The following is a 12,994-nucleotide window of genomic DNA, read 5'->3' on the forward strand; positions in this document are numbered from 1 at the left end:
TCCTTTTTTTTTTCTGTTTGTCTTAATATGTATCAAATTCCATTAAATGCCCAATGTGGATTTATTTCCAAAGTGAGGAGACTTTCAATGTCTCCCTTGCCAAAGACCCCTCTGGCTGACTTATCTCTGAGGGACAATGTGCATCTAGGAGGAATTTTTCCATTAGCCTTGCATCATCCCCACACTCAAAATTGATTGTCTCTACCTAGGACTCTGAAAGGGAGAGAAGCTGGACATAGTGCTTTGGCATTAAACAGGCCTCTGAAATTGGGTAAAGAGTCATGCATATGGGTGGAAACTGCAGCACTTTTGCTAGTAGAAAAACAGAGGACAACCTAAATGGCTATCCCTGTGGAAATGTTTGAATGTGATGAAATATTGTACAAAAGTTGAAAGTAGAGACCTAGATAATGACAACAGCTCATGTTTGTCAGATGTTCACAATGGAATAACTGGACACATCTCTGATTTCTGTTCTGCATTGGGAGATCTCAAGTCCATCCCCACATGGCAAATTTGATCATGCTTACCTGAGGACACAAGAGGAATGCGGTGGAAATCCACTTGGCCAATGGATATAAACAATTCAACCCTCGCCTGAGAGATAAGCGCCCAGAGGCATCTTTTTTTTTTTTTTTTTTTGGTACCAGGGATTGAACCCGGGACCTTGCACTTGCGAGGCAGGTGGCAGAACCACTGAGCTAAATCCCTGGCCCCAGAGGCATCTTTAATAAGAGTTACTAAGCACTTCCTCTGACAGGTATGGCCCTCAGTGCTTCACATGTTTCAACTAAATTAATTCTCCCAGCAACCGCATAAAGTAGACGCTATGAGAATCCACATCTCACCGATAAGGAAATGAAAGTATAGAGAAGAGAGCCTTGCCCAAGGTCACACAACTAGAACGTGTGGCCAGGATTCAACACAGGGAGTCTGGCTCCAGGTCCTGTGATCTTTTAACCAACATAGATACATGTCAAATAAAGTAAGCAGGGGGGAAACAGGTTGCAGAATTTTGTATGCCATCATTCATGGAAACTTTAAAAGCACATGTGGATTGTAATAATATTATGCATTGATGACTAATATATAAATGTATTATGTAAAAGTGTTATGCACACTTGAAGAAGCTACATCTAACTTCTGAGAGTGGTTCATTGGGGAAAAAAGGAAAGGGAAGAATAAAGGAGATTTAATTGTTTCTCTAATGCTTTGTCTCTTTAAAAAGAAAAGCTAGCTAGGCATGGTAGCACATGCCTATAATCCCAGTTACTTAGGGGGCTGACGCAGGAGGATCACTTGAGCCCAGGAGTTCAAGACCCTATCTCAAAAAAACCCTAAAAATTATAAATTTCTAACATAGTTAATTCTTTATTTAAATTTAATTTTTTATTAAGTAGGAAAGTACTTACACTGAATATTTTTTTCTACTAATAATTATGTCTATAGTATTTGTTGTTGTTTTGCTTTTTTTTTTTTTTTGGTAGCGGAGATCGAACTCGGGTCCTTATGCTTGCACAGCAGGCAGCGAAACCACTGAGCTAAACCCCCAGTCCAATGTCTATAGTATTTGGATATGTAGTTATTTCTACCTATGGAAGCACCAAAGAATAAACACATGGACATCATAATTTGATCAAATGATCCTGCCAGGAAGTACTAAAATTGAAAATTAGATTAATTTATTAACATAAATAACAGGATTGTAATGGGCACAGATAATAATAACTGGGTGGAAGATGGCCTTAGTCCTACACAATAGCTTAGGAAGAGAGACAAGTAAACGCTGAATTTTAAAATATGAATTACTTAAAGTCCTACAGCAATGTTACTTATAAAAATTAAATCTCTCATTACTAAAAAATGAAACCTCTATAATCAAAATTCCTAATAAAAATATGAACATTTTAAATGATGATAATAGAACAGATCAAAATACCCTAATGACCAGCCAGTAGGTTAGGCACTGTCAGCCATGTCAAACCTAAACCTTAGTACAAAAGATACTAGGTTTCAAATACAAAAATTCATAAGAAAGGAACTTAAAAGTTTGCCATTAAAAAACATCAGCTCCCAGCCTGTGGCCCGGATTTGAAATATACTTGTCTACATAATCAGACCACATCCAAACCAAGATTCACTGGTCAAAACCCCACATATTTCCCCCTCTTTATTTCTAGTAAGAATACTGAAACTCCAGAAAAAATACCGAAAGGTTATGAACTATTTAATCCTTATTGATAGAAATACAGGTGTTTGTTCTATTATTCCTTAGATTTTTCTAATTTTTAAAATTTCTCAAAATAAACAAAATGAAAAAAATGCCCAGAAATTCTAGCTATGCTGTTTGATAGCTGGGATCGTGAGCAAGCTACTGATCTGCATCTCGAGGTCCTGATCTATAAAAGAGGGATGCTATTGATGTCAATGCCTCACCTTCTGGGGCCACTGCAAACACTAAAGCAGGTCATGTGTGCAAAGTGCTCTGTTGGTGCCGTGGAAATGGTCTCTGTCACTTCTGAGGCTGAGTCAGCACAGACCTACTGTGGTAACATACCAGGGACAAATATGAGGATTGTGGCGTTAGGGTTTCACTTTTTTATAATTGTGCAACATGAGAGGTACTTTAAAAAGAAGAGGAAAAGTGATAGGAGTGCTGGGCTGGTGTTGTTAGAAAATAAGAAAGTCAACCTAAAAAAATTTGTCTTTAAAAAAAATGAGGGGCTGAGGATTTAGTGCAGCGGTTCCAGCACCTGCCTCGTAAGCATAAAGTCCTGAATTCAATCCCTGGTACCAAAAAAAAGGGAAAAAGAAATTTGTCTTCTTTGTAAATCTAGAAGAGAAGCTAACCTCAAACTGGTCATTTTACAAATATGTGTGGTCCTTGGAGTCCCTTTGACTATATTTTTGGCCACCCAGTGTCTAAACTCCTTTCCTGTGCCTGGGAAATCCACCCTAGTAGAAGTCTTGGTGGAAGGCAGGGCCCCAACTCCCTCCCCAGAAGCCACAGAAACTGGCTACTTGTTCCCTAGAACACCTGACCCCTGGGCCACAGGAAGAAAACCTGAGTGGGGTCAGCTGGGGCCTTGGCTATAGATGTAGAGTTGTAAAGAATTAGATCCATGCAGAGTCTGCTCTGGTGGTGGCAGTCATGGCACTCACCAGTGTGCAGGTAAACACAGCAGATGTGCAAGGGCAACAACACCTGCCTGGACACTCCAGGAGCAGGACCCTGAGGCCACCCTGTCGTCCAGCTGCCCTTGGCTCCTGCTCATCTTTCAGGCTTGGTTCTCCTGGCTCTTGACAACTCTAGGAACAAACAGATATATTTGGCTTTTAACATTTGCAATTAAAAGCCCTGAGAGGACATTGTGGTGACCATAGTTAACAATGATGTTTTGTATACTTGAAAGTTACAAAGAAAAGAGGGTTTGAGTGTTCTCCCACGAAAAAGAGATCAGGATATGAGGTAATGCATGGTAATGAGCTTGATTTAGCCACTCCACTATATATGTATCATGCTATACACCAAAAATGGATACAATTTTGGTCTATTAAAAAATGAATGAGTGATTTGTAAAGAACCCTATTGAGTATATCCTGCTATATGTAATATCCTGTGGTCAGTGAATGAGAGAGAGAGAGCTACTAGTACAACCAGTATGGCTTTGGAATCAAAAAGTCTTAGATTTGACTTTCAGCTCTCTACAGATTGCAATGAGACTTTAAGAAAGTTATTGACCATATTTGACACGAGTCCTTTATAAAACAGTACTCACCTTGGAGGAATGTTACAAGAATTAAATGAAATAGTGTGTGCAACAGTGACCAGTTTACAGAGATCTGCATCAGTGATCGGGGTGAAGATAATGATGAAGGAGATGGAGAAGGAGAAGTAGGAAAAGGAAGAAGAGAGGACAGGGTCTTGATAAATACTTTTAAAATAAACATATAAAAATTTATGCCATAAAGACTTCACTTTTGGCCACCAGAGAGGTACTGGTACTGGATTGTACTTCATGGAAACAACTAGAATACCAGACAAAGCATAGTTTTAGACACTAGAACATCAGGCAGAATAGAGCTGTGATCCAGGGAGGAGAAAACCAATGAGATGGGCCCTCTACTAGACCCACAGAGGAAGGGGAAGCTAAGCAATATACAGAGGGCACCTTGAGCTGGAGATGAGGGCTCAAATATGGGAGGGTGAAGCTCCTGACGTCTGTGGGACAGATACAGCCCAAGGAAGCCTGAGTCTTTGGATGAAAGTGCATAGGATAAAACTTCATAAAGGGAGGCAAAGAATGGTCTCTAGGGAAAAACAAATACAGTGAGCAGAAACAAACTGAACAAAAACACAAACACTGTATGATTCCACTTACATGAAGTAGCTAGTCGTCAAATTCAAAGAAACAGAAGCACAATGTTGGCTACCAGAAGCTGGGACAGGGGGAAACAAGGAGTTGTTTAATGGATATAGAGTTTCAGTTCTGCAAGATGAGAAAGTTCTGGAGACTGGTTGCCCAATAGAGTGCATATACCACTACTCAACTCACACTTGAAAATGGTTAAGATGGTGAACTTTAATGTTATCTGTGTTTTAACCACATTTTTAAAAAAATTGAACAAATACAATAGCTTGCACAAGATTAGGGGAAGTTTGAGTATCAGCCCACCTAGTAGGAAGATCTTGCCTAAAACCCAGGGAATTCAACAAGACACCAAAGGCCACCCCTGAGAAGTAGACTAAAGTAACCCCATAGTAACTCCAGACTCATCCTAATAATGCATAAAAACATGCCTCACAGGAATAATGCTGGGGAATAAGCAAATTAACTGCTGCTGAACAAAATTCAACATTCTCTACAGAAATATTTAAAATTCAGGCAGACACTCATAATGCCTAGCATTCAAAAATTATGACACATACTTTAAAAAGCAGAAAAACATGATCTGTAGTGAAAGGAGAGCTCATTCAATAAAAACAAGGCCAAAACTAATGGGGGATGGAATTATCAGCCAAGAAATTTGAATATAAATATGATTATAAAAACTGATGGACATTCCAAGTGGATCTGAGTTTTATATTCAGTTTTAATACAGTTTTTGAGTTTTGTGTGACTTGAATTTTTAATCTTTCAGTAAAATATGTAACTTAAATGAACATATTATATGAGTATCTTTTCTTCAGATAACAGATTTGATATAAATGCTGTAACATAGGTGTGTAGATAGTGGACCCTGAATGGAACTGGCTTCTTTATGAAAAGAATATAATTCTGCATGAGGACTTAATGAATCCAAACCTGTGTCATGCCTATGAGCGACCCATTTAAACACTGGAAATAAAAATTGTTTTGGTGAAAAAAAAAACTGATGGAGGGTGGAATTATCAGCAAAGAACTTTGAAGCAGCTATTATAAATATATAAATATATAATATTACAAATATTTTAAGGAAAGAGTACCATAAGTAGAAATAGAAACTATATTTAAACTATATTAAATTTAACTTTCAGGGCTGGGGATTTAGCTCAGTGGTTCCATTGCCTGCATCGCAAGTGTAAGGTCCCGAGTTTGATCCCCATACCAAAAAAAAAAATTTAACTTTCAAAGTTCAATGTAAATTATGCATTTTTCAAATGCTTAGTAACAAAAATGAAAAATTCACTAAATGAGTGTAACAAAAGATTGGACATTATCAATAACATCAACAACAAAAAAGGTCAGTGACCTACAGCCAGCTCTGGTGGTGCACACCTGTAATTCTAGCACTTGGAAGACTAAGGCAGGAGGATTTTGAGTTTGAGGCCAGCCAGAGCTACACAGAAAGACCCTGTCTCAAAAATAACAACAGTGACAATTTAAACTATCCAAACTGAAGGACAAAAGATATACACACCAAAAATAAAGTCTCAGTGACCTGTCTTAGTTAATTTTTCGGTAATTGCTGAGACAAAATAGCTGACACCCACAAGTTAAAGGAGGAAAGGTTTATTTTAGCTGACAGTTGGTAAAGGTTTCAGTCCATATTCAGCTGGTTCCAAGGTAGGGCAGCATGGCAGAGGGTCATGGCAGGGAAGAAACAGTTCATGGCAGGGCAAGCAGGAGGCAGTAGCCCCAGCAAGCCTCCCTTTCCCTCGATATTCCATCCAAGCTACAAGCCTATCAGTTGGTGCCACCCACATCTGGTGGGACTTCCCTCTTCATTAAACCTATTCAGCCAGAACTACACTAAACCAACTAGTGGGCTAATCTAGTACCACACACCCTTAATCCCACTATCACACACTCATGATCTAGCCACCTCCAAAAAGCCCCACCTATTAACACATGAGGATTTGGGGGGACATTAGATATTTGCCATAACAACTGAAGAACTATCAAAGTGGGCTAATACACATACAATTAAAGACTCAGGAAGAAATAGGGGTGCAAAAATATTTAAAGAAATAATGGCCAGCTGAGGATGATATCACACACCAATAAGCCCCGTTATTCAGGTGGCTAAGGGAGGAGGATGACAAGTTCAAGGCCCACTTGGGCAAATAAGAGACATCTTATCTCAAAATAAAAAGATCTGAGGCTGTAGCTCAATGGAAGAGCACTGCATGAGGCCCTGGGTTCATCACCCAGTGCTGAAAAAACAATCCAGGTGAATAAAACTGGTAACTTGAATGAATAGAAACCCGAAGAATATATATAAAATAGGAAATAAACCCTACTCTGGTGGCAGATTTCTTGAAGGAACAAGACAGTGCTCTATCTGTCTTCCTAATACCAATTATACATTAAAAGAACTGAGTGTTTACTAATGACGATAGAGCTTTGGAAACGATGTGGGGTGCTCTCCTGTGGAGAAACTGACCTGAACACACAAGTCATGCACTTCATTGTTGCACTTGTTTTAGACTTAAATAAGGTCTTGCTATGTAATCCAGGTGGGCCTTGAACTTGTGGCAATCTTCCTGCCTCAGTCACCCAAGTGCTGGGATTACAGGTATGCACCACCACACCTGGCTCTTGGCTATAATCTTACAGACTAAAACCCTTATGCAGCACACTGTCTCCTAAAGCGAGGCTGTGATTTCAGTGAGCACACAGTCCTTCTAGTCTATTTACACTGTTAAATAATTTGCTCATTTTCACCATAATTCATATTTTCAAAGCTAAGAATCCAGAAATATGTGCTAATTTTAACTGCATCAGTTAATATTTGCATTATTAGGAGAAAGTGGAAATGACATTGTAAAATTTACCCATCTTTTCCCTACAATTCATGTTTTCAAAATCCAGAATCCAGAAACATGCCTTAATCTTAATTCTATTAATTAACATTTACATTATTAGGAGAAATCTTAAATGACACTTACTTTTAAACTAATCACTATGCATTGTGTGAAAAGATCAGAAGGAAAAGCCAAGTAGGCTAAAATAAACAAATTAAACCTTCTTATGCTAAAGGTGATACAGGTTCATTTTAGAAACTTCAGAAAAATCCAATAAGCAAAAGGAAATATGCTTCATTGATAAACCACTGCTTCCATTCTCATGTATGTTGTTGTAGGATCATTCTAGGATTAAATGCACATACATAATTTTTATAGAAAAATAGGGTTGTACTATATACATAATTCTGTAAACTTTCCACTTTCAGCAAATATCTTTAAATATATTTTTCATTATTTTAAACAGTTGCATGTACAGTATTTTATTCTAAGTATGTACATATTTAACTGGTTTTCCCGTTCATTTTTCAGAAAAATGAAAGACAAAAGAATGTGTTGGTAGCAGATGTATACTACCAAAAAAAAAGATTTTAAAACAGTTCTTCTAAAAATAAAATAAATAAATAAAAGGCCAGGGATTTAACTCGGTGGCACCGTGCCTGCCTCATGAGCACAAGGTCCTGAGTTCAATCCCCGGGACCAAAAAATAAATAAATAAATAAATAACATTTCTTCTAGCTGAAGAAAAAATTATTCCGGATCTCAGATCTACACAAAGGAAGGAAGAGTATCAAATGGTAAATATGTGTATAAATTTTAAAATACATTTTTATTTCACATTTTATAAGATAATTCATAATTTAAAGCAAATAATAATTCACTGTGTAAGGCTGACAACTAATATAAACAATAAAATGATAAAAGCACAAAAGATGGCAGAAAAGGGGAAGCAAATTCTTGTAAATGCTTCTATTACTCATGAAATGGTTTAATATTATTTGAGGGAGAATGAGATAAGATGTACACGTAACCACTAAACAAATCAAAAGCAACCTAGAGCAACAACTAAATAATTGAAGCAAAAAATATTAGATAAGATGATAAATCCATGATTCAAAGCAATAACTAGTATTTAAAGAAAGGATCAATGAGAAGCTACCAGACTTCTCTAGTATTTCCACCTGTTACTCTCTCAGAAATAAAAAATCCTCTAATAACTTGACTCTTGTGATTCCTTGATCTCACCTTTCAATTCAAAATATGGCAGCAAGGAAGCCTACCTGAGGAAGCTTCTAAAGAAACTGGGCATAGACAAATAGCACAGAAGGCTCCAGAGAGAGAACTGAACTATATGAAATCCAAGTAGTTCATCAGTCACAAGCCCATGATCTCACTGGAGTAGCTTGGGTTCTGAAGCTTTGGTCTTGATCACCTTTATTTCCATTTAAATAACATTACCACCAGTGAAGAGATGTTTTTAGATCCATTTGTCACTACAGTTTGATATGTCAAAACCAAAGGAAACACACTAGCATTGTTAATACTGAAGGGTCGATTTTTCCCTTTGTGCATCCCTGTGTCCATAGATACAAAGCACAGGCTTGACTGAGCCCTTCTGGGACATGCATCTGTTGATGCTAAACACACATCAGTGCTCCAGTGATGGAAATCAAACAGACTTTCTAAATCATCCCATCCTGTCACTTGGATTCAGGCACAGCGCTAAGTCTGTAACTAGTCCCTGTGCTGTGAGCTGCAGCCAGTCACTAGGATGCTTTTTGAAATGGTCCTTGAATCTCAAAATATGTAGGTTATTACCCTATATTCACTAGAGATTCCTTGCTGGCTTTGGACAAGCTCTTTGACCTCCTAAAAAGCTTGCATTAATCATCTAGTAATTACTATTTTAACAACAGATAACCTTTACATAGTGTTTAGTATGTGTCACCCATGGTTTCACAGTGATTTATATATATAAATGATTTATATATATAAATATATATAATAATATAATATATTATATACATTATATATAATATATGGTTATTATATATATTATATATAATTATAATATATAAATACATATATTTTTATATATAAATGATTTATATATATAAAGTGATTTTTATATAAATATATAATACAATTATAATCATAGATATCACAACAGATAAGGAAACTGGAACAAAAAGAGTTTGGACAACTTGCCCCAAAATTACAAAACTAGCAAGTAGGATTTAAACCCAAGATTCACTCCATCTCTTACCCTGCACACCATATGGCCTCTGTTAAAGGAATGATGGGAAACTGAGATGTCACTAAATCAATTCACTTCTAGCAACAGGATGACAATAGACACAAACAGGAACAGAATTCCATAATCCTTTCTTCTTGTTCATGTCCTTACCACCACATCTGCTGCCACCACAGCCTCTTCCTGACTATCTCAAATGTTCACCTGCTAATTACTCTCCCCAAGGGTACTGGAGACAGAAAGCCCCCTACAGCATGCTGAGAGTTCATTCTGTGTACCAGATCTGCTGTAGGTACTGCCATACCAATCTACATCAGCTTTCATACCTTTAAGGAATGCATTCATTGGTTCAATCAATAAATTGAGCATCTATTTATGAGCCAGTGACTTGGCATACAGTGATAAACAAATAGGTAGAGACCTTGTCATTGCAGAACATACAAACAAATAAGAAGATACATAATGAACTTGTAGCTAATAACCACTTGAACAGAGGAGGAAATTAGGGGAAATCCAATAGAAGAGCTGACATATCAGCAGAATTTTGAGGAAAAAGTGGGAGTACAACAGTCAGGTGAAGATAATGAATTTCCAGGCAGGATGTTATGACTTGTGTCTAGTTGCTGCCCCCTCCTCCTCCGCCCACCCAAGCCTCATGTGGTCATAGAAGGGGATTTTCAGAGGTGGCTGGATCTAGGATGTGTAATGCTGAGATTGTGTGTGATTTTGGGATCAAGGGTGTGTGATTACTGAGAGTTCACTAATCGATTTGGCATAGTTTGGGGTGTAGATAATGGGAAGGCCCACATTGGGTGTGAGTGCTACCCACCCTAAGCATGTGTAGCCTGGATAAAATATAAGGGAGAGAAAGAGGGCTACTATCATTGTTGTCTGCCACTTGCTGCTTGATGCTTTTACTGCCTTCTGCCTGCCATGAACTATTTCTCCACTGCAATGCCCCTCTGCCAAGCTACCCTGGTTGGAGCATGCTGATTATGGAATGAAATCTCTACAAACTGTGAACTGAAATAAGCCTTTTGTCCTTTAACTTTCGGCATTGGGTATTTTGTCTAACCAAGAAGAAAAGTAACCAAGACACGGGGGAAGAGTGCATTCAAAGGCTTGAAGGAGGGAAGAAGATCTGTGGGTTTTGTGACTGCAGGGTTGTGAGCAAATGGTGGCAGAATAGGAAACTGGATGAAAGAGATAACGCAGACTTTGACTAAAGGCCAAATAGGCTAAGATGCATGTCTTCCTCTCCTTCTTTACACCCCAATAAAAAAACAGGAAAAGAGAGCAAAAGGAATAAGACAAAGGAACAAAGAATTAGGGAGGTGGTTTTCCATGCACACACACAAAAAACCTGTTCAAGGGAGAAAGCACCAGGAAGGCTGGAGGATCCTCTAGAGCCATGAAGTCCCCAGGACTGCTGGGCCACCCCACCCACTGATCAAAGCTCTCAAGACACAGAGAAAGCTTCCAAGCAGAGAAGCAGGCACCTAGGTGGGACCCTGTCAATGAACACAGGAACCATGGCTGTGAGCACACCAAGAGGTGGGCTGTAAGGACATGGTACCAGGCATAACTGTCGGCTACAACTGCATCCCTAACTCCCAGAAACTTCACTGAGGAGAAAGACTCCTAAACTTTCATGAGATGTATCTCTCATTCTCTTGTTCATAAATGTCATATTAAGGCATCACAAGTATATTAGTCACTTTCTCATCACTGGAACACAATATCCGACAGCCACAACTTAACAGGGGAGAAGTTTACTTTGGCTCAGTTTCAATCCATTGTCTATTGATTCACATCCCCGGTGACCACCTCCAACCATGCCCCACCTCCTAACAACACATTCAACTATTGAACTCATCAATGGATGAATCCACTAATAAGTATGATTTCCCCATGACCCAAACTGCTTCCAAACACATGAGACTTTGGGAGGACATTTTAGATCTAAACCATAACAAGTACTTGCTACTTCCTGGTCATTTGCTCTTATTAACATAGTCACCATAACAGTGGTCCATTTAATACTGTATGGAATGTCAAAATGTCCAAGGTTTGGGTAGACTATACTATGGTAGAGAAGGACAGGTGAAGTGGTCCTGGATTCAGAGAAACAGGACTCTAAAGGCTAAAATCAAGTTCATGTGCAACATATGTAGGTAAAATCAAGTTTATTGGCAACATGTGGCTCAAATGGCTCTGCGGAAGACTAATATAAGAGGCTGCCTCAAGAAATGTTCATGCTGTATTTTTTTTTAATGAATTAGTGTCATCATTTTTTTTGTTTTTGTTTTTTGGTACTGAGGATCAAACTCCGGACCTTGTGGTGGCACCACTGGGCAAAACCCCTTAGCCCCCAATTAGTGGAATAATGGCTGATGACCAATAACCAGGGAGCTTGGTTGGGTGGCTCTGATACAAATCCAGGGAAGCATGAAGGTCTAGGTTGAGACTGGTTCATTGATAAGGAAGGAGGATTTAGGGAGCTTTTTGAGAGGTAGAATCAATAAGCTACATTGGGAAATCAATGTCATGGCAAGGAAGAGGGAAGGCTCACAATGACACATTTCTGGACTGTGCCAGACACTGTGAACATACTTAACACCACCCAACTATACACAAAAATGGTTACAATGGTCAGTTTTATGTTACAAATATTTGTCCACAACAAAAAATTCATGATAATAATCTCAAGTTATCAACCATCCATGTAGGTGGCAAATATTCTTTTTTTTTAAGACTGTAGTCACGGTTGGTTGAAAATGAGGAACTGACTGGAGTCCTTGGAAACCTAAACCTCTATTCAGCCCATGGAGAAGTTGGAGCCCAGGCACAAGAGCAGAAAGAAATTACTCAGAAAGAAACATGGAAGCAAAATGTCAGCTGCAGTTCGGGCCCATTAAGTAAAATCCTTGCTTTTGTTTGTCTGTGTTTGCTCTCATCTTCTGTCACCGGGGATAAATTTCATTAGAAACTTCTAGCTCTTGGTACCCACTTTTAACAGTTTGCCTGAAGTGAGATAGAGTCAAAACTAAGGCAAGCTTAGGGGCCAGGGATTTAGCTCTGTGGTTCCGGCGACTGCCTTGCAAGTCCCGAGTTAGATCCCCAGTACTAAAAACAAACAAACTAAAAAACAAACTAAGGCAAGCTTTTCTCTGGGCAGTGTGATCTTCCTAGAAAATTTATATGCAATCTAAAATGAACAATATATATACAATGTTAAAGTGAAGAGTTGAGCCATTTTGAAATCTCCTGCTGTAGCTGTCCCCTGTGAAATGACTCTCAGCTTTGGCTGTACACTGGAGTCACTTGAGAGAGCTTTAAAATTTACCCCTACGAGATTCCATGCTCCTGGGGCAGAGAAGGTGAGCCAGTCCCAGCACCTGGAAGGAGACTCCCCCACTGCCATTCCATGCTCCTGGGGCAGAGAAGGTGAGCCAGTCCCAGCACCCGGAAGGAGACTCCCCCACTGCCATTCCACACTCCTAGGGCAGAGA

The sequence above is a fragment of the Heterocephalus glaber genome, unplaced genomic scaffold, assembly GCF_053883595.1.
Source record: "Heterocephalus glaber isolate CG9 unplaced genomic scaffold, H.glaber_assembly_v1.0 deba00001788, whole genome shotgun sequence".
NCBI lineage: Eukaryota > Metazoa > Chordata > Mammalia > Rodentia > Bathyergidae > Heterocephalus > Heterocephalus glaber.